Raw genomic sequence first — 23317 nt, forward strand, 5'->3', positions numbered from 1 at the left:
CCCTTCTCCTCCATCGAGCTCTGGCCACTATGGAGTAGCAAGTACACAGCAAAGGTAAAGGGCTTGAAAGCCCGGCCATTTGGCCTCTACCTCCGGGTCCTTGCTCCCCCTTCCCTCCTTCCCTCCCTCCCTCTGTCCACCTCTCCCTCCACCCTCTTTCCCATATCTTCTCCCCATCTTTACAAATGTTTACTTCAAATATTGCCTCTGAGAGCTCGGGTCTAGTTCTTGACCTAAAGTTGGGGAGTTGACCGAGGAAAGGGATACCTGGATAGTAAACCTGGAACAGAGTCTCTGCCTAGTCCAGCCCAGGTCACACACACACACACACACACACACACACACACACACACACACACACACGGCTCTATGGGGCCGTCGCTATTGCGTCAGTTCACTGCTAGGGAAAAGGGCACCCAATTTTGATTGGCCATTTTCTCCATAGTCAAACTGTGTCCTCTCCATGGGCGAGCTCACAGAAAGATTTGTTAGTTGCTTGCTTCTGAAAAAATCATCTCATTTCCACACCATCTTCCAGACCCAAGATTGGAGTTTGGAGCTTGAAATATCTGATAGCATCAATATTTCATGGCCAAAGACATGTCAATAGACAGTACAAACAGCCACATCCTGCGCACGAAAGCACGTCTGCCCTGCCATCCAGCAGCTTCTTGGCTTTCACCCTGAGCCGTTGCAAAGGTGAAGCAGTGTCCTTGTCGCTAAACTCTTAATGTCTTCAAACGTCACACCACCGGTATGTGTCCCGGTTTTCTGTGTTTGGAAGCCACGGCCCTCAGAGGCAGTAGACAGAGTCAAACCAACAAGGCACATTATTACAGCCTGCCACCTACAAGGGTATGTTATCAGGCGATTTGTCCAAATGAGTGCTTTTCCATTAGACCACACCCCCGGCCTTGAGTGTTTCTGCTTCTGAGCCCAGGTTTTCCTGTCTGCAAAACGAGGACAATGCTTATATCAAAGGATTAAACGTGCTTAAAACGCCAATTCTGTGGCTCAGCTGCATCTAACATCACTGGGAAACTTGTTACAGTGCTAATAAGCTGACCCTAGCCTAAGTCCAGAGTCAAGAGCTTTGGAGAAGGAGCCAGCAACGTACATTTTAACCAGTCTCCCCACGAGAGTCTGATGCTGCTGGCTCACGTTTGAGGCTTAGGATATACGCAAAGCAGACAGACACACAACAGTTTCTTCTTCCAATCTCTTTACATGTTTGGAAGGTATGTCTTGTTTTTGCAATCCTGGTCAAGCACTCTCTTGCTGAGAAGTCCCACTAGCCCCTCTTTAAATAACACCCGTAATCCTTTACATTGACCGGCTTGTACATGAACTGAGCTGGGGGGATTCAGCTTGCTTGCTCAGGTGCACCTTCCAAGTCTGGACTTTGAAAGCCCGTCTGAGACGTCTGCTCATATTTTCAAAACAAAGCATCAACGGGTCCACCACAGTGTTGTCGTTGTCCACGGGGTACAGCGAAGGCCGGGGTGAGGAGAGACAGGAAACCATTCCTTCTCTGGAAGAAACCTGGTCTGTCAGGTTCCCGGAGCTGGAGCCTTGACTCAATGCTGCCATCCTGTGGACAGAAGGGAGGTGCCTGAGTGACGCGCCCCCCCCCCCCCCCAGCTCCACCCAAGCCAGCCCTTCCCGGGCTTTGGGGAGCAGTAACCCCCGATGGAGTCAGGCAAATCCAGGGGCACCACCGCTGAAGGAGCTGCCCTGAGGTGCTGGCAAAGGACGGGCGGAACCGGCGCTTGTTGGTGCCGCCTGGTTAGTCTTCTCCAAGTGTATAGCCCCAAGGAGGGCGGTGCTTTCTCTCGAGTGCCTGAAAAGCCTATTTAAATATACAATCTGTTCCCAAACGAGCAGCAGAGAATTTGCAGAACTATTAATAAATCTTCCCAGACAACAAATGTACATTTTTAATGAGAATCTGAAAATTAAGAGTAATTTTAAAATGCTGCGCAAAGGCTCAAGTTTCTAATTATAACCTCCTAGAGGCGGAAACGGGGAATGGCTTCCTCTCTCCTGACAGAGCAGACACTCCGAGAGAGGCCCATTGATAAATCAGTGTCTTCATTTATATGTGCTCCTGCCATGTGATTTAGCATTCCAGCAGGATACTCCGCTTTAGCACAAAATACCACTGTGAGCAAATGCAATTAGCCAAATTCTATATACAGCTAATTCAGCCTTTTATAAAGGTTTTTTTTCAAGTGCTCATCTACACAGACAAGAAATTGGTTAATAATGGAGCATGTCAGAAAGACATAGGGAATACTTCCAAGTTGTAGAATAAAGTATCTCTTTGAAGAACTGAAGATGTGTGTGTGTGTGTATATGTGGTGTGTGTGTGTGTGTGTGTGTGTGGTGTGTATGTATGTATGCATATGTGGTGTGTGTGTGTACATGGTGTGTGTGTATGTATGTATATGTGGGTTGTATGTGGTATGTATGTGTATGTGGTGTGTGTGTATGTTTATGGGCTTGTGTGTGTGTGTGTGTGTGTGTGTGTGTGAGAGAGAGAGAGAGAGAGAGAGAGAGAGAGAGAGAGAGAGAGAAAGAAAGCAGAAAGTGATGTGGAACGAAGGCCAAATCTCCGATTGAAACATCAAAATAAATAATATGGTAACATAATAAAACTCACTGAATAAGGAATGCGAACCTAAATAGAGGCAGATCAAATAGAAATCTTGATGAACAGGCTCTCTCTAAGCCTGGGGCTGGGAGGTGCTCAATGGTTAACATGCTTGTACAAGCTTGAGCCCAAATTCCCAGCATCTCAGTAAAAGGTAAGCACGGTCATGCTGCCTGTAATGTAGCTGGGAGCTGGAGACAGGCAGGCCCTGGGGTTAATGGCCAGCCATTCTATCCAAGAAAGCAAAGCCCATGAGAGACTGTCCCAAAATAAATAAAGACCCAGAAGTGATTAAAGAAAAAGTTACAGATGTCAACCTCTGGCCATTACATGTGAGCACATTTGACTGTGTATGTGACATTTATCTGTTCAACACATATAACACATATAATAAGTAAATACTTATTTATTATATTTATTAATATAAATATGAGCATGGTGGCATGTGCCTGTTAATGTTTTCAACTTATTTATTTTTCATGTGTCTTAGTTACTTTTCTATTACTGTGATAAAACACCATGACCAAGGAAACTTATAAAAGAAAGCATTTAGGGCTGGAGAGATGGCTCAGAGGGTAAGAGCACTGGCTGCTCTTCCAAAGGTCCTGAGTTCAATTCCCAGTACCCACATGGTGGCTCACAGCCATCTGTAATGAGATCTGGTGCCCTCTGTACATGCAGACAGAACATTGTATACATAATAAATATCCAATTTCTTCCACCACCTCCTCCTCCTCTTCTTCTTTCCTCTTTGTGTGTGACTGCTTAACAAACCACGACCAACAGCAACCAACAACCAGCCTACAAGCCACCTATGGGGCTGTAGCATTTATATATCTTCTGGAAAGTTCCCGGAATTTCAAATGTCACACAATTGCAGAAACTATCTGCAGCTGGTAAAATCATGCCCCCGCCCCCCAGAGCATGAGGCAAATCATGTTGTTGGGGGATGGTCTGATGTATTTTGATGCTAATTACTGTTTGCTGTTTGTGTGACCCACCTTTTGTTTAATAAAAAGCTGTCCCACCTGGGCAAGACAAGAGATAGGTGGGGCTAGGAGAGAGAGAGAGGAATTCTGGGAAGAAGAAAGACCACCACAAGGAGACAGGAGAGGAGAGGAAGGCCGCCATGGGTTAGCTGGAGGAGAAGCACATGGCCTGCAGCGTGGATGGAGAATCCAGCCCAGATGAAGAACATTAGCAAGTATTTGGGATTATGGATGGGAAGCAGCTTGATAAAAGTTATTAGAGACAGATGGCATGGGATTGAGACTGGGATCCCATGCCTGCCCCACTATGGGAGGTAGTTTAAAAGATTGATATCTGCCCTGCCCCAAGTTAACTAAGGCTATTTTAAAATATAACAAGTATCTGTGTCTTGATTGATTACTAGCCAGATTTACAGATAATACAGGTAATACAGATAATTTTTAAGAAACAATATGCTGTGGACAATCTGAAGCAACCCCACATCCCCAAACCTGGCACTAAAACAAAAGAACCTTCTTATTCTCCCTCTCTCTCTCTCTCTCTCTCTCTCTCTCTCTCTCTCTTTTAAGAAACCAAAGTTCCAAAACTGTAACTACAAGGAACAGCTGAGAGCTCACACCTTGATCCACAGGCATCCTGGGAACCTTAAAGTCAGCTCCCAGTGACATACCAATATTGTAGAAAATGTATTAATTTTAGGGTCTTTTATTCATGTGTTCCAGCTCTCAAATAATTGAGACAGAGACCTATTGATTTATTCAATAAGCTTTAAGCACAATAACTGGGCAGGTACAGTTTATACTGATTTCTTAAGCTATTCTGGCTCCTTCCCAGCCACGTGCCCCAAGTTACTTGCTAAAACTTGTCTTGTCTGGTCTGGACTGCATCTGCTCCATCAGGCCATGTCTTTCCTCTCCATTTTCTTCCTTCTTTCTTCTCCTCCAGCCTCATGGTCCCTACCTGAAACCCCAAGCCCAGGAAGTTCTGCCTACCTCTCTTCTGCCCAGTTATGGGCTGTCCAGTCTTTTTTTCCCCCAACCAATCAGAGATAATTGAGGAGCAAAGTTTACCCAACATTGCTCGGTGTTTGTGCGAATACACTCTTCTGGACCACAGTCAGATCTTGAGGCTACTCAGAGCACTAGACCAACCCCCAACACACCTCCTCTCACAAGACCACATCTCCTAATCCTTCCCAAACAGTTTCACCAACCAGGAACTAAGTGTTCAAATATATAAGCCTGTGGGGGCCGTTCTCATTCAAACTATCAGAGCGTGTGTGCGCGTGTGCGTGTGCGTGTGTGCGTGCGTGCGTGTGTGTGTGTTTATGCCCACCATACTCTAATCTTTTCTCCCTCATGGGCTGGGGGTATAGCTCAATTGGTAGAGTGCTTGCTTATCATACATAAAGTCCTAGGTTTGATCTCCAACACTGCATAATCTGGTGTGGTAGCACTCACCTGCTCCACTATGAAAATGAAGGCAAGAAGATCAAAGTTCATGGACAGCCCCAAAAGATGGCTCACATTCCATCGTGCTTAAGGAAAGGGCAGAAATACCAAGTGTGGTGGTACACACCTATAATGCCAGCACTTGAGAGGCTGGAGCAAGAGAATTGCCATAATTTCTAGACTAGCCTGTGCTACATAGTGAGTTCAAGGGGCAGCCTGGGCTACTTTGCAAGACCCTATCTCAAAAAGCAAACAAACAAAACCCCAAAACTGTAATGGCTTGCATAGCATTAAGATATTGCTCCACAAAGTCTTAATTATAAAGGGAAAGAGAGTCATTACAGTGAAAAGGCCAAACAGCACCGGAAACAAGGGATCAAAGCAACATCATCAAAAATGAGGTCAGTCAGATCTTGCCCTGCCCGATGGCCTGATGGGATGAGGATGGGTGCCCAGCCTCGCTTCTGTGACATCACTCCCAGAAGTGCATAAGCTGATTCTAATCATGAGGAAAAAAGGACGTTTTCCAAAAACAAGCAAACAGCCTTTAAAAAACCCAAAAAACAAAAAGTTCTCTTCAAAGCTTCCAGAATCATAAAAGTCAAGGAAGGCTAGAGGGCCTGTACCAGACTGACTGAGAGACCAAAGAATTAAGTGTGGCCTGCCATCATGGAGTGGGCTGCCAGTGACACGAGGCGGGGGCTGAGCACTAGCTGGTGGTTACCTTTCCTTACTCAGAGCTCCCCCCTTCCCTTGTCCCCTTTCAGGACAAGTCTCGGCGAAGCAAAGTTGGCACTTGTTTATTCATTTATTGTATTTGTGTGTGTGTGTGCATATGAATGCTTTGCCTGCATCTTTGCATGTGCATCGTGTGTGCCTGGTGCTCACAGAGGTCAGAGGATGGCTTCAGATCCACAGGAAATGGAGTTATAACATTGTGAGCTGACATTTGAGTCGGGCTGGGAATGGAGCCTGGGTCTTCTGCAAGAGCAGCCAGTGCTCTTAACTGCTGAGCCATCTCTCCAGCTTCCTAGTGTGTTTTTAAATATTCGTTGAAGTTTGGATGTTATAATACGCGAGCGCGCGCACACACACACACACACACATGCAAGCAGGCATGCATGAAAGCACGCACACAGGCACACATGCACTTGCACACATACACGCAGGCATGCACCCATGCACGTGCACACACGCAGAGCAAGCTGGAGAGATGGCTTTGAGAGGTTTCTCATGCTCAGAGGTGCTTACTGTCTTGCAGGGGACTCACCTCAGGCAGCTCATCACCATTCCAGTTCAAGGAGATCCGATGTCCTCTTCTGGCCTGAGTGTGCACACCTGCCATCCTCTGTGCACACCTGCACATATGTGAATGCACAAACACACATATAAAGTAAGTTTTTTTTTTTTAACGAAAAGGACAATAATATCAAGTTTGGAGGGGCAAACTTGTAGACCATCACTTGGGAAACTGAGGCCAGATGATACAAACTTTAAGGCAGCCTGAGCCACACCGCCAGAAACAAGAATGGGAGGAGGGATGTAAGAGAGGAGGGAGAGAGGGAGGAGGGAGAGAGGGAGGAGGAAAAGAGGGAGGGAGAGAAGGAGGAGGAAGGGCAATAGTATACATCCAACAATGAGCGAAGACTTTTCCAGGAGACTCTCATAGTGATGTGTGTGTGTGTGTGTGTGTGTGTGTGTGTGTGTGTGTGTGTGTGTGTGATGAAGGTGCAGAGCCCTCCCACTGCCTCGTGCTGCCCGTCTAACCCATAAGATAGGTCTTTCACAAGGCATAAAGGCTTCTCTTGGGACTTCTATCCTAGCTAAAACGGCAGGAACCACTTTACTTTGGTTGTCTGGTTACCGTGGGGAGCCCCATCAAGGAGGACATTCTGACCTTGGTTAGGTGCCTCTGCTTGGTGCCTGTTAATGAGGCGTGCTTTGACTGTGAGGCCAAAGCCTCCAACTGGGCAAACCTAACTGATAAGGGCTCCTTTGCATCGGCTACTCAGGGTAACAGACTCACTTGAGTTTTATTTGCTTGGTGCCAAAAAATGGAAACTTGGGAGCCACAAAATAGCTATACGCTTTGCTTTACTATAATGGAGACACAAACTCAAGCTGCGGCTGGGAGACGGAGTGGGAAGGAGGAACTCGCTGGCATTCCTCACTCTTGACTTCAGGCACCCAGATGGACTGTGTGGTAGGAGTTTCTGATCCCGGTGAAACCCAGAGGAAAGTACCAGAATAGGGCAAGGGCTCATGTTCACATCTAGCTTAAGGCTTTGAGCAGGGCCCAGTGGGAGAGGCTCTGGGCCAGGCGCTAGGTAACTACCACAGAGGAGCTCAGGAAACTCCATCCTGCCTGCATCTGGAGCATCACGTTTCCATAGAAACCACAGTACATTAAGTCGCCATCATCTTAAGCTTTTGCCCCTGTGCGAGCCGAGGGAAGCTGGTTGTTATCTCAGGTGACTCATGCAAGAAGAGCAAGTCATGATGTTTAGGCCACAGGGCTCTTGCTACCTGGCAAGTTACCTTCCAGAACATTGTTGGGGATGTGTGTGTGTGTTGTGTGTGTGTAGCATGGCGTGGATGTGCTGGGCCCCTGGCCCCTGTGAGATGCCAGTCACTCCCTAGCTGGGTGTGATAGCGCTTTTGGCCTCAGGCTCCCCCACCCATGAAGTGGTTGGACAACGCTCACCCACAGGGCTCCTGAGAGGCTTAGGTAGATGCCTTATGCAAGGTGCTTTTTTTTTTTTTGCAGAGGTCTAGCACACAGCACACACCTCGCAGACCCCTCAGTTCTCAGTGAAGGCAAAGGCACACAGGGATGGGTGGCACACAAGGAAGATACAACACAGCTTGGAAATGAACAGGTTAACAGCAGGTACCTGTCTCTAGCATCCTCCTGAGCGACCACATCCAAGAGATAAGATACCTGGTGTCCCACTCTGGGGTCCATGGAGATGGGATGGTCTGTGAGTCCAGGCACCTCATAGCATGTTGTCCAGACCGGCACTTCCGCTTTGCTCTCATTTCTGCGTCCTCGGACTCTAGAAGGCTGAAGGGCATAGCTCCCTGGTGTGGTAGCTTGTTTGCCTCAGTGTGAATGCACACATGTGCACACACACACACACACAGATATCAACACACAATAACAATAAAATATTTTAAAGAGTATCATCTTTGGATTAAGATCCAGTTTTTTTGCTTTTTTTCTTAAAAAAATATAACTTTAAAAAAAAATATTTATTTACTACTTATACAGTAGTCTGCCTGCATATATACCTACACACCAGAGGAGGGCACCAGATCTCATCATAGATGGTTGTGAGCCATCACATGGTTTCCGGGAATTGAACTCAGGACCCCTGGAAGAGCAGCCAGTACTCCTAACCTCTGAGCCATCTCTCCAGCCCCCACCCCTGGTTTCTTTTCTTAAGAAACATCCTAAGAGACATTGTGTAGTCTTGGGCTATTGGTCTGACTTCTCTGTTTATATCTATCTGTACATATGGTAGCATAGGGACAAAGTGAATTTCCCATCCATCCACGGAAGGCTTGCTGAAATCAACAGGTGGTTGTGAGCCCTCATGTGGGTGCTGAGACACGAACCTGGGTCCTGTGCAGGAGCAGTAGTGCCCGCCTCTCCATCCCAGAACTCCCTTTCTACACAGAAGGTCAGGCGGAGAATAGCAACAGCTCTATTGGGTCTCTGAATAGTAAAGTAAACTAACTCAGGTCTGGGTGCCACGGGAGCCCCATAGTTGTGGAAGCTGTGGCTGACTGCAGGGGGCGCCCTGATCACACCTTCCAAGGCTGACTGAGGAAAACAAGCCTGGGAGTCTGCAGGATCCTCAGCTCTGTTGGTTAAAGTGTAACTTTGGGTCAGCTGCAACCTTCTGGAAGTCTTTGCATTTGTGTCCTTCAGATGCAGCAATTGACACTCATTAGCTTACTGTACAGACCTGAGGGTAAATAAGGAGACCACATGTTGACCTGGACTATTTAATTGTATATATTAATTGCTGTGACTCCTTAATTCAGTTATCCATGTTGTGGTGACCCCCCCCAACCATAATTTTATTATTATTTTGTTGTTGTTGTTTCTAGACAGGTTGTCTCTGTGTTAGCCCTGGCTGTCCCGCACTTGCTTTGTAGACCTCGAACTCACAGCAATCCACCTGCCTCTGCCTCCCGAGTGCTGGGATTAAAGGTGTTGCTACTTCATAACTGTCATTTTGCTGCTGTTGTGAATCATGGTGTAAATATTGTATATGCAGATAATCTTAGGTGACGCTTGTGAAAGGGTCACTTGACCCCCAGAAGGGTCGAGTGCCCACAGGCTAAGAACCCCTGCTCTACTTAAACCTAAGCCTCATGCTAGTGTCTCAAAGATGGGCTTAAGGCGGGGCGGTCACTGGGACACTTTATGTGCCCCCTTCCCATCATGGCTGCATTGAAGAAGCCTCCTTTTCCACTGTCCACCCTTGCCTGACTCTTTTAACTAGTATATCGGAAACAAACAGTTGAGCCTCTCATATTAAGACTGCCGGAAACTTTCTCCCTAAAATCTCCAACTACAGCCTTTTCCATCCACTTTGTCGTCATTGGAGGGGCAATACAGGCCAGCACTGCCACTACTGAGGAGTCCCCTTCAGTGACCAGCACTCAGGTAAAGCAACATGGTGCACTCTTTAGGTCCGGAGATGAGAATTATTTGATTCCCAGGCAGATTCGAGCCTTCTATCCTTTGTGGCTCAAGCAGGCAAGCATAGGGGACAGTTTAGCAACCTGGGATTCCACATGCACCTGGCAGCCTGGCAGCCTGACCTGCACATATGAACACACACACACACACACACACACACACACACACACACACACACACACACACCTCCAAAGCACACACCCAGCAACCTGTGAGAAAACTCGGACTCCACCTGAGCTGAACTGCACTCCTCCCATGCTCCAAACAATGGAGTAACTTTTTCCTCCCGTAACAACCGTCAAGCTTGGATAGCTTTTACTCCGTCACAGCCTTTATATCCTTATCGAAGGGTAGTGGGGTGATCTAGCCTCGGTTAGTTTCTGGTACCTGCACAATAAGATAGTGTCTTCTATGTGTTTAGAAAGAAACTCTCATCGGCCATCTTGTAACTATGTGATTCGGGAGTGCATGTGATTAAAATCAGATGCATTATGGGAAGGAGCACGTGCTGTAGAGAAAAGGCTATGTAACTTAAACCTGCCAATCAACACAGAGAACTGCCCACTCGGGGTGTGCTCCTTAGTAACCAGCCCCTCCTTCCTTTAGACCAGGAAGGAAGCTCCAGGCTAGCTCAGGAGGCCCACTGTCTCCCCGGACAGCGCATTTCCGTCTGACCTGCGCTATCACTTGCTTTGAACCAAGTTGCCCCGCTACCTTGCCCTTGTTTCCTTCCTGAATAAAGCACTACAGCTCTGGGAACACTTGGCGCAGACACCGAGCAGTGATAACAAAATGCCCCGAGGATTGTCCTGTCTTCTTGTCCCGCCTCCGTTTCACGTGGTCTTCACAGTTCCATGAAGTAAGCGAGAAGATTGTGTAGCTGCTGTTGCTCAGGTGCTTTAAGAAGGAGGACCTGGGCCCGCGGCAGCGCCATGCTGCCCCGCTGGTTTGCTTGCCGTTTGAGCCATCTGCTCTCAATTCTTCAAGGTCTTAGCCTGAAAGCTAAGTCTAAAGCTGGGTGTGGCAGAGCACACACCTGTAACCCCCGGCACTGAGGATATGGAGGCAGGAGGATCTGCAGTTCGAGGCCAACTTCTAATATGTCTCAAGTTTAAGGCCAGCCTGCTCTACATGAGACCCTGAGTATATTTGGCAGGGTAGCGCAGACTAAGGGAGGACAAGAAATAAGGCAGCAGACAGACTGACAAAAAAAAAAAATCATGTTTATGTTAATGCAGCCAAGTGTTCCAACCATCTATGATAAAGGCTTGGGACATAGACAAAAGAGGTTCTCAAAATAGCCAATCCCCCGGTCGTGTAGCCACAAGGCAAGGTTTCTTAAGCCAGCATTTCTGATCGCCACGGTAGTCACTGAGCAAGGACCCGGCTTAGCTCCCAAAGCCAGGAACAGCAGCTCAGGTTAGAACCGACCGTTCCTAAGTCCACAGAACTGCAAATACGCCAAACCTCTACTGCAAAGAGCAAAGTTATATTAGTGGTCTTTTCTTCTGTATGAAAAGGCTGGGGCTGGGGAGATGGCTCTGAGGTTAAGGGCACTGACTGCTCTTCCGGAGGTCCTGAGCTCAATTCCCAGCAACCGCATGGTGACTCACAACCATCTGTAATGAGATCTAGTGTCCTCTTCTGGTGTACATGCAGGCAAAACACTGTGTATATATGATAAATAAATAAACATTAAAAAAAGAAAATGACACATGTTTTCGTTAAAATGTCCACATATGCAGAGATTATATTTAAAATGTTCCTTCTTTTACCACCTAGGGAGACATTTTTTTAAAAGTACAAAATCAAACATGTTTTGAGCCTCTTCTTGCAGGAGACAGGACCCTTTTGAATCCACATCTGCTGGTTTTTTTTTTTTTCAGGAGTGGGCGGCTGCTTTTGAGCTAGAGCCTTAAGCTCATGATCCTTCTACCTCAGCTTGCAGAGCTGGGGTTACAGGCGAGGCCACCTGCTCGGCCTGAGTCTGCTGTCTGATTGTTTCAGGGAAGGGCCTGGGTAAGATATTCTGCATGCTCTGGCCAGGCTGAGTCACCCAGTGCAGTGAACATCACTGAGCTTGGCTCTGGAAACAGCTGCCTGAGTGGTAGAAGCTAGCCTGGACGAAAGAATGAGTTGGGTTTCGTTCTTGCAATATACCATATAAGTCATCAACGAAAATAATAAAACATAAATTAAAATTTCTCATAACTCTGTTTGTTTTTTGTTTTGTTTTATTTTTTGTTTGTTTGTTTTTCAAGACAGTGTTTCTCTGTGTAGCCTTGGCTGTCCCAGACTTGCTTTGTAGACCAGGCTGGCCTCGAACTCACAGCGATCCACCTGCCTCTTTTCTCCAAGTACTGGGATTAAAGGCATGTGCCACCACACCCAGCCTTTTAATTATGAATTTTTAAAAAATCTTTATATGGATAGCTGATCTGCCAAAAAAGAAAGGCCATCTCTCCAAGGGTGAAGCAATTGCTGTGCTAATGTGAGGACATGAGTTCAAATCCCGGGGAAAGCTGGTGCCGCGGTGCTCAGCTGGTGTTCAGGCAGCTGGAGAACGAGGCTCCGGCAGGCCCCGCCCTTCCGCTATTCCCCCTTCCTGGCTACAAAGCATTAGATTACATTCCACTTCCTCCTCCTGAGGCTGACCGCCAAGGTCCAACTGTCAAAGTATTGAAGTCCAGCAATCAAAAGCCTCCTTTAGCTCACCTAATTATCCTACCCAATCAAAATTAAACACCTCATGCTAAAACAGGCTTTCCCCTGATCCCTTTGTAAACCATCACTTGCCCACGGGCCACATCTGTCGCCTCTCTATCCAGGGCAGTCCTCTGCTTCCTCCCAATCTTCCCCCCAAGACAAATACCCTTCCTCCTCTCCCCTGTTCCCTTCTCCTTGTCCTCTGTCTCCTGTCTTTGTCCTCCATATCCCTGTCTTCAGTCCCCCTGGGGCAAATAAATCTCCTTTGTGCTGAGAACCGGTCCTGAGGTGTCTTGAGCTGACTTGTGGATTTCCCTACATGGTGTATATTTGTAATCCTGATGCTCCCATGGGGAGATAGGAGGTGGAGACCGGTGAATCCTAGGAAGTTTTCAGGTCAGCTAGCCTGGTGTATACAGTGTTTTACAACAATGAGACCCTGATTCAAACAAGGTAGCAGGTTAAAACCAAGACTAAAGGCTGTCCTTAAACCTCCACACATGCGCAATGGCACACATACACCCAAACACACACACATACACAGAGACAAATACACACATACATACACACACACACAATATACATACCCAAAAAATATACACGCCCAAGCACACACATACTCAAACACACACATACAAACACACAAACACCAAATATACAGACAGCCAAAATAGACACAAACATACCCATCTACAACCCTCCACACACAAATATATACACACACAAACACACACATACCCCAATACCCAAGCACACACACACCCCAGATACACAAACACAAATACTTAAACACACACATACAAACACAAATATGTGTACACATACAAGCATCCGCAAACACATAAACACACATATGCACACACACAACTTAAAGGGGAGAAACGTACAGATGCAGAGTGTGAATCTAGTGGGTTTTTTAGTTTTACTGGCAAGCCAAAACTCAAAGCCAGCCATAGTGCCCTTATCAGCTGCAGAAGTGGCTTTTAAGCCTTTTATTAGCCTTGAAGCCCCACACAGGGGTTGGTAAAGAATGAACTAGAAAGAAAACCCGGTCTCATAAAAGAACTTAGCTTTGATAAAGGAGATAAAACTTCTTGAATAACCCCTAAGTGTCAAGCCGGCCTCTCAAAGTCCTGGTGCTAAAATACCAACTGCCGTGTGGTCCAAAGAAGCTAAAAAGCCAAGAGCACCAAGTAGCCCTGAGCTTTGGTTGGTTAACTTATGGTTTTGGTTTTAGCATTTGAAACTAGGGTTCCTTCTGTGGCCCAGACTAACCTAGAACTGCTGTGTAGCCCAGGCTAGCCTTAAAGTCATTTTCCTCCTGCCTCTGCCTCTTGGGTGCTGGGCTCACAGGCATGCACCCCCTCGCCTGGCAGAGTGATTTGGAGTTTGAAGTGTCCTGGCGCATTGGAAGTTAATTCTCTCTTCATGTCTAGGTAAAATTCCACTAATGCACAGCTTCATCTTCATGACCCCTCCATGCACCTATTGAAGGACACCTAGGCTGCTTCTCTTCCCTGCCTATTTCAAATAGGGCAGCAATAAACCAGGCATCTCTGCGGCAGGGGACTTAGAGTCCTTTGGGAACCTGCCCATTGAGTGCTGTAGCTGAGTCATGGGTAGATCTTTTTTTTTTTTTACCTTTTTGAGAACCCTCCACATGAACTCCCATGGTTGCTGTATCAGTCTGCACGCTCACCAACAGCAAATACCAACCCCAGGTCCCCCACATCCTCACCAGCATTAGTGGCCATTTGTTTTCTTTTCTTTTTTAAAAATTTTATGTACATTGGTATTCTGCCTCCGTGTATGAGGGTGTCAGATCCCCTGGAACTGGAATGACAGACAGTTGTGAGCTGCAGTGTGGGTCCTGGGAATTAGGAACGTGGGTCCTTTGGAAGAGCAGCCAGTGCTTTTAACTGCTGAGCCATCTCTCCAGGCCCACCATTTGTTTTTAATTTTTAATTTTAATGTTTTGATGATAGCAGTTCTGGCTGAGGGGGCATGGAAGCTCAGGCTAATTTTAATTTGTATTTTCCTGGTGGCTGTGGATGTTGAACACTTTTAAAATATTTATTGATCAATTCTGTTTCTTCTCTAAAGGGATGTCTGCTCAGTTCATTGAGCCATTCATCAATTGGCAATCTTGGTTTTTGTGTTGTTGTTGTTTTTTGAGGTTTTTTGTTTTTGTTTTTGTTTTTCTTTTTTTGGTTTTTCGAGACAGGGTTTCTCTGTGTAGCACTGGCTATCCTGAGCTCACTCTGTAGATCAGGCTGGCCTCAAACTCACAGAGATCTGCCTGCCTCTGCCTCCCAAGTGCTGGGATTAAAGGTGTTGGATTTTTGCAGTTCTTTATATATTCTACATATTAACCCTTGTCTAAAGTATAGCCACAAAAGTTCCTTGCCCTTCTATGGGTTGTCCAATCACTGGGCTCAGAGTTTCTTTACTGTGCAACTCTGTAATCTGTAACTGCAGCTAGGCTGGTGGTGGTGCACACCTTCAACCCCAGCACTTGGGCGGCAGAGGCAGAGGAGGCAGAGGCAGAGGCAGAAGCAGAAGCAGGTGGATCTCTGAGTTTGAGGCCAGCCTGGTCTACAGAGCGAGTTCCACAACAGCCAGAGCTGTTACACAGAGAGACTCCCCATCTCGGTGGGGTGGGGGCAGGGTAGGGAATTCCTGTAACTGCTTTTTGTCAATTCTTGGGGCTATCCCGTGTGCTACTGGGTTCTATTCAGAAAGTTCTTGCCTGCGCATTTATTCTGAAGTGTTTGCTGTTAGGTGCGGCAGGTCTTAAATTAAAGTACTTTGAGTAAGTTTTTGTGCAGAGCAAGCGAAGCGGGTCTCCTTTCATTGTCTTGAGACAATGACATTCATTTTTCTAAAAGTTCTCCAACACGCTACCACAATAACAGTGACCGAATGAAAAAAGAAAAGAAAAGAAAAGAAAAGAAAAGAAACCGGATGTAGTATTGTTCTTTTAATCTGAGTATTTGGGGATGGAGAAAGGAAGGTGAGGAGTTCAAGGCCAGCCTGGACTACGAGGGAACACGGGGTGGAGGTGGGGGGTAGGGATTGCGTGGTGGGGCGTGGGAGAACGGGGACAGGGAGAGAGAAAGAAGCAAAATCAGATTCACAAAGATTTTCTCACCAAACTGACTGTGGCTATAGAGTGCTTAGAGCAGGCACGGAGCACCAGTTCTGACCCCAGCACCCTAAAAGCTGGGTGTGGTGCTGCATGCCTGCCTGCAACTGTAACCCCAGCAGGAGGATCCGAAGCTCAAGGCCTCAACCCTCAGCTACCCAGGGAGTTGAAGCCAGCCTGGTTCCAGTGTCTGCTGTCTGGACAGGTGCTTCCAGGTTCTTGACATGTGTCTTAGTCTGGGTTTTATTGCTGTGAAGAGACACCGGGACCAAGGCAACTCTGTTAGAGTTCTGCTTTAGTCTGCCTATGTAAATGGCATCTGGTAACTTATTACCTTACTGCCTTGTATCTTATATTAATTATAAAAACTCTTATAAAAGAAAACATTTCATTGGGGCTGGCTTATAGTTCTGAGGTTTAGTCCATTATTGTCATGGCGGGAATACAGGCAGACGTGGTGCTGGAGAAGCTGAGAGTTCTCCAGAAGGGGCGGGGGTGGGGGCGGGGCGTTGTGCTCCACACTGGGCGGAGCTCGAGGATAGGAGACTTCAAGGCCCGCCCCCACCATGGCACAGTCCTTCCAACAAGGCCACACCTACTCTAACAAGGCCACACCCCCTATTAGCGCCACTCCCCTACGGGTCAAGATTCGAACGCATGAATCTATGGGGACTATGCCTATTCAAACCATCACAGCATAAAAGAATTGAAAGTATACGTACAGATTAATAAAATGGCAAGGAATAGTTAAAGCAAAGTGACAGTGCAGATCAGACACACGCAGTGAACAGCAGGGGTCTGAGTTAGAGCACTTTGACCTGAGGCCTTCATGGGATTCAGGGGAAGGTATTGGTTTGTAGGGGGCAAAGCATGGGTGGCTCTGTTTTGAGGGACAAACTGAATTACCTAATCCTTTGTTTACTCTAAGACACCTAGATCTAACCGTGTGTGTGCCCAACTATGCATAGGGCATAAGATGGTAAATACAAATTTACCCTAAAGGTTTAATTTGAGGACACACTTTGCCTTACTGTATATGTATGTGAGACCACCTTCCTGCCCCCTGAACCCAGGTATGTATCCAAATACACTTAAGTGGACACGTATCACAAAGAGGACTTACTCCATTGTTTTAAGTTTGGTGTATGTGCAGCTAGGCTCAGGTAAGGAGTGGGTTATGCACAGCCCAAACCAAGGAGAGTTCCAGGTCACTACGCTACGATTCCCTGCCTCAGCTGGAATACATGAAACTCTGTCTCAACGTGTGTGTGTGTGTGTGTGTGTGTGTGTGTGTGTGTGTGTGATGTATTTCTTTATGTACTGCACGCTAGCTAATTGCATCACTGGAACATCTGATATGTGTTTCTAATAGATAAATATGAGAAGAAAAAAGTATAAAAATTACCTTGATATTAGCAAATACTAAACAGGCATGGAGAGATGACAAGTGGGTGGCTAAGAGCACTGGCTGCTCTTCCAGAGGACCCGGGTGCAGTTGGCAGAACCCACACAGCAGCTCAGAACATCTATAGCTCCAGTTCCTGGGGATCCAATGCCTTCTTCTGACACCAGACACATACAAGGTGGAAGGACACAGATGCTGGCAGAGCACCCACACACAGAAAAAAAATACTTTAAAAGATGCAATACCAAGTGAAAATGAGGAAGGAATTCAAATCTCTCACTACAAAACACAGCAAAACAATCTGTCTAATGACAGCAACATAGGAAATGCGGAACAAAAAAAAACTGTAAGGTGCATAGAAAACAGATGCTAGGGTAGAAGTGATACGTCCCCCGTATATTGGTAAATACTTTAGATATAAGTGGACTAAACCCTTTGTGTGAAAGACAGAGACTTGAAAGCAGTTAAAAGCACAAGAGTCAAACACAGGCACACATCACCTAGCAGTGGGGATGCACTCTGAAGCACGTCCCTAGGCACTTCCATCAATGTCTGAACCCCCAGAATGTGTGTGTGTGCAAACCCAGACGGTGAATCACTTAGCACGGCCTCGATACAACCGAGAGATGATGAAAGTGTCCGGTGCCTAAGGCTGCTGCCTGCACAGCCCGGCACGCTATTTACAGCTGACTTCCTCATACATAATAGAAAGAATGTGGCTAAAACATAGATGAAAGTATAGGGTAGTAAATACAAAAGCCGTTTGCTAACACTGCTGAAGTCCTAGATGCCAAGCTCCACTGACGATGCGGTGCTTTTACACAAGTGGAATAGGCTTGTTTTCATTAGCATCACCACAAACATAACAGGGGATCGCACAACAATGTGACAAGGGCACAGCATTCCCCAGCTCCACAGTCACTTGATGAGCTTACGCTGACTACGCAGCCAAATGTCATCGGGTAGCACAGGACTCTGTGTGCCTCAGATCCAAATACACTGAGAAACAAGTATTTCAAGAAACAGTATTTCATACAAACAATAAGTAAGAGAAAGAAGAATGGCTACACTAGCATCACATAAAGCTGACTTTAAATTTTGGGAATATTTTTTTTCAGTGGTGGAGGGACAGCTGAGCAGTTACAAGCAGTGGTTGCCCTTTCAGGGGGTCCAGGTTTGCCTCCCAACACCCACAAGGCAGCTCACACCTGTCTATAACTCCAGTTCCAAGGGATCCAACACTCCTCTGTGAGCACTCTAGGCATATGGCGCAGATACGCAAGCAGGCAAAACACGACGTGCATAAAATAAAAATAAGATAAATACCTTAAAAACCTTAAATGTTTTTTTATTACATCTCTTGGCTCATGTGGGCACACACGTGGAAGCCAGAGGTCAGTCTGCAGGAGTCGGTTGTCGCCTTCCACCGTGTGGGTCCCTGGGGATAGAACTCAGGTCACTAGGCTCAGTGGCAAGTACCTTTACCCACTGAGCCATCCTGCCTGTCCTGACTTTAAATTAAGAAAGAAAGAAAGAAAGAAAGAAAGAAAGAAAGAAAGAAAGAAAGAAAGAAGAAAGGATTTAGATACTAGCAAAAAATTTTAAAACACAATAAAGTAGCCAGGCATGGTGGCACACGCCTTTAATCCCAGCACTCAGGAGGCAGAGGCAGGCGGATCGATGTGAGTTCAAGGCCAGCCTCGTCTACAAAGTGAGTCCAGAATAACCACACAGAGAAACCCTGTCTCGAAAAACAAACAAATAAACAAAAGCCCCACAATAATTGGCTATCAAAATATTTGAAGCAAAATAATAGAATTAAAGAGAGAGACAGGCAGATCTGAGACCTACAGTAATAGCTGCTTTGATGATGATGATGATGATGTTAATAATAATAATAATAATAATAATTCAAAGTTAGGCAAGGTGGCCCATCTGTAATCCCAGGATTTGAGTAGCAGAGATAGGAAAATTACCAAAAAATTTAAGGTCAACTTGTGGATTTCCTCTACCTAAGGAAAGCCGTCTGAAGAATTCACAGCCACCCTATACTCAGCCTCCTAAAATCAAGAGCCTCCGCTTTTGCCACCAATCAGCAGAACTTCCAGTCTGGATAACTGGGCAAGGAAAAGAAAGCAAAGGCGTGAGTCTGAGGAAAGGTGGAAAAAACCAACACGGCTCACTGAGTCAGGGTACTTGTTGCTAAGCCCAATGGCCTGAATTTGAGCCCTGGGACCAACCCCCAAGTTGCCCTCTGACCCCTGTACATGCTTCATGACATTCGAGCCCCCACCCTACAATAAATACCTAAATGGGACTGAAAAGAGATCACGTATCATTTACAATTGCATTAGAAAGGAAACAAGCTCAGGGGAAAGTCAACAAAACCTTATAAAAACATAACTGAAGACTGAAAAGTCATGTTGGAAAATTTAAAAATATCAACATGAGTGGAAACATATCTCACGTACATAGACCAAAAGACAATATTAAAATAGCAAGACACCCCAAATTGGCCTGTACGTGTTTGGCAGGAATTATCAAGTTAACTCTAAAAACTCCCATGAAAATCCAAGGGACCCGAAGCATCTAAAACAATTGTGGAAAATGGCAAAGTTGGAAGGCTCCACTTCCCACTTCTAATTTTTCGATGGAAATATAACAACTAAATGTGGTGCTGGCATAAGAACAGCCAATGGAACAAAATGGAGAGCCCACTAACAGGTCCTTTGCACTCAGGGCTGATTTCGACAAGGGTATCCAGACGAGTGAAGAAAGAAAGAGCATTTCAATAAACAGTGCCGAGGCAACAGGACACCAATAAATTGGTGCAAATAATTAAGTTGGCTCTGTCTTTTCACACCCAATGCAGAAACTATCACAGGCCTAATGTAGGCGTTAACTCCAGCTTCTTCTTCTTCTTCTTCCTCAGAAAAACGCCAAATGGCGGATGACGCAGATGCAGCGCCAGGGCCCAGAGGCCCAGACGGCTTCCACATAGGATTCAGCAGGGGTCGTGGCAGTGGTCGAGGCCGAGGGACTCATGGATCCCCGTCACCAAGCTGGGCCGCCTGGTTAAGGACATGAAGATCAAGTCCTTGGAGGAGATCTATCTGTTCTCCCTATCCATTAAGGAATCCGAGATTACTGACTTTTTCCTGGGAGCATCCCTAAAGGATGAGGTTCTCAAGATGATGCCAACGCAGAAGCAGACTCGGGCTGGCCAGCGGACCAGGTTCAAGGCTGTTGGGGACTACAATGGTCACGTTGGTCTTGGTGTTAAGTGCTCCGAGGAGGTAGCCACTGTCATCCGAGGGGCCATCATCTGCCCAAGCTTTCCATTGTCCCTGTGCGGAGAGGCTCCTGGGGGAACAAGATTGGCAAGTCACACACTGTTTCATGCAAAGTGACAGGCCGCTGTGGCCCTGTTTTGGTGCATCTCATCCCTGCCCCCAGAGGCACTGGCATTGTCTCAGCTCTTGTGCCCAAGAAGCTACTGATGATGGCCACTATTGATGACTGCTACACATCAGCCAGGGGCTGCACTGCCACCCTGGGCGACTTTGCCAAGGCCACTTTTGCTATCTCCAAGACCTACAGCTGCCTGACACCCGACCTCTGGAAAGAGACTGTGTTCACCAAGTCTTCTTATCAGGAACTCACTGATCATCTTGCGAAAACCCACACCAGAGTCTCTGTTCAGAGGACCCAGGATCTAGCTGTGTCTACCACATAGAGGTTTTTATACAAGAAAAATAAAGTAAATTAAGTCTGGGGAAAAAAAAGAGTTAAGTCTATATTAAAATAAAAACTTAGAATAAATTATAGAGCCAACAGGCCTTTGGCTAGCTATGTATGGTGGTGTAGGTGGTATGATGCCAGCACGCTGGATGCTGAGGCAGGGGGATTCCAGCAAGTTCAAGGTCAGCCTGGACTTTGCCTCAAAACACACTGGGTAAGACCCCCTGCTCCGCAGGCATGAGAACCCAGCACCCACCCATGGCTTCACAAGCCTGAAACCCCAGCATTGAAGAAGGGAGGGGAAGAGGGCTGGATCCCAAGGGCTTGCTGGCCAGCAACACAGCCAGGAAGACAAGGCCCTGGTTCACCGAGAGACCCTGCCTCAAGTCAGTACGGCAGACAGCAAGGGAGGAAGACAGCAAACATCTCGCTCTGGCCTCTGCATGTATGCACACCAGCATACTCACACCACGAACACACACCAAAATTAAAAGGCAGTGAGCATCACTCCAGGGGCTAGGAAGCCGGCTCAGTGGTAGAGCGCTTGCTCAGCGTGCTCATGCTCTAGTGAACCTTGAGAGTCGAGGAAGTGGTGAGCCCATGGCCGTTCATCCCTATGAGCTGAGGCAGGAGGATTCACATGTGTCTGAGGCTAGCCTGTGCTACTGAGTAAGACTCTGTCTGAAAAGGAAGTAGGAGAGTGGGGGGGGGGGTGGGTGGACCTTATGCTGGAGGAAAATATCTGCAAATCTTGTGTCTGGTAAGTATCCATGTAATATTAAAGAATTCATACTATAATAAGGAGATGGCCAGCCATTAACGCTATGGACAGAGGGTTTGAAGACTCCCTCCAAGGAGAAATATGAAAACCTATCTGTAGCTGTGTGACTTTTCTTGGGGAATTATGGACAGATTTCTGTTCAGCCCAGAGCACCAAGGTGGACTCAAAACAGCAAGCCTACCCAAGGCCAGCTTGACGAGCCAGGGAATTTATCAGGGCTATTTACCAGAGCATGGGAGAGTTTTTAAAAGCTGGAGAGATGGCTCAGAGGTTAAGAACACTGGTTGTTCTTCCAAAGGTCCTGAGTTCAACTCCCAGCAACCACACGGTGGCTCACAACCATCTATAATGAGATCTGGTGCCCTCTTCTGACCCTCTGGCTCACATACAGGCAGAATACTGTATAAATAATGAATAAATACATCTTTAAAAAAAAAAGCCCAGGTTAGGACTCCCCAAAGCCTCGGAGCTCTGAGCAACTTACAGGGAGCACCACCAGAGAGTCCTCTCCAGCCATTGCTGGGGAGGAGCTTTGTGAATCATGTGACTTTCTAAGCAACCCAACCTAGTGAAGTGCGTTGGCTTCCTTATCCTCACGATCCTCTTTCCTCCCTCCAGAAGGGATCACATCGTGGGGAATAGCCACACGACAGCACGGACAGCCCTGGCTAGGGAACCATCAATCAAAGGCAGACTGAAATAACGCGTCACACCCGCTAGAACACCACAGGGATCCAGCTGAGCTGAAACCGTGAGTGGCAGGTCAAGTGTTCAGACCAGACCCTGGTACTGCGAAGGTCAGGCCCCTGCCTGATGCCTTTCACATGGAATCAAGACAAAGCAGGCACATTCCAGTGTGAATGGAAGTTGCTTTCGTTCTGGCTGCTCTGTTAGTCCCGCCTCTCAGGCCCAAGTCACAAGGTCTTGTGACCAAGCCCCTAGTCAATCCTACTCATCTCCAATACGCCTCTTTACCTTACGATCTGTTCTCACCCATCTGCAGTGGGGTTGTCTGGACCAGGTGGTTATCCTGAAAAAGACGTTAACAAGTGTTGGAAGGGATGTGGGGAAACTGGTACCCGTGTATACTGCAGATGGGGATGTAACGTGTTCCCAACACTCGGGAGGTACTTTGGCAGTCCCTCAAAAATGTTAAACATAGGATTATCTTCTAGCTGGGAAATCCTCCTCCTAGTTTCCTCTCCTGAGAAAAATGAAAATATCCATGCTAAGATATGGAAACATTTCTGTGCAGAAACACACAGACATTCCTAGTGCTGTTACCCAAAAATCCAAAGAGTAAAGATGATGAAACGTTTTAGGGTTGCAAATGGGTTGCATTAGCATGTGGAACACTCTGGAGGAATCTCAATGGAAGTATCTGCTGATGTATAGATTACAGTGTAGCTGACCCTGGAGGACACCCTGTTATGGCAAAGAAACCGTTATAAAAGATGTTGTCTTGGCCAGGCATGGTGGCGTAGGCCTTTAATCCCAGCAATCAGGAGGCAGAGGCAGGCGGATTGCTGTGAGTTCGAGGCCAGCCTCTTCTACAAAGCAAGTCCAGGACAGCCAAGGCTACACAGAGAAACCCTGTCTCGAAAAATGGAGAAAAAAAAAAAGATGTTGTCTTGACACCAGGTATGGCAGCCCATAACTATAACCCTAACACTGAGGATGCTGAGGCAGGAGGATTGCTAGTTTCAGGCTAACCTTGACACTTAGAAGACT

The 23317-nt window shown here is 46.8% G+C and overlaps 2 long non-coding RNA genes across 2 annotated transcripts; one reads left to right on the plus strand and one right to left on the minus strand.

Moving 5' to 3' along the window:
• On the plus strand, positions 1-10543 carry LOC311590588. Its single transcript, XR_014776923.1, has 4 exons — positions 1-54; positions 6356-6487; positions 7862-9772; positions 10415-10543. It is a non-coding gene; the product is annotated as an uncharacterized lncRNA (long non-coding RNA).
• Positions 545-10419, minus strand: LOC311590587. Its single transcript, XR_014776922.1, has 4 exons — positions 10196-10419; positions 7989-8158; positions 6365-6452; positions 545-1591 (listed from the first exon to the last, which is right to left on the minus strand). It is a non-coding gene; the product is annotated as an uncharacterized lncRNA (long non-coding RNA).
• Positions 10544-23317: the final 12774 nt, after the last annotated feature.

Source organism: Acomys minous, assembly GCF_964271855.1.
Source record: "Acomys minous genome assembly, chromosome: 19".
Classification (NCBI taxonomy): domain Eukaryota; kingdom Metazoa; phylum Chordata; class Mammalia; order Rodentia; family Muridae; genus Acomys; species Acomys minous.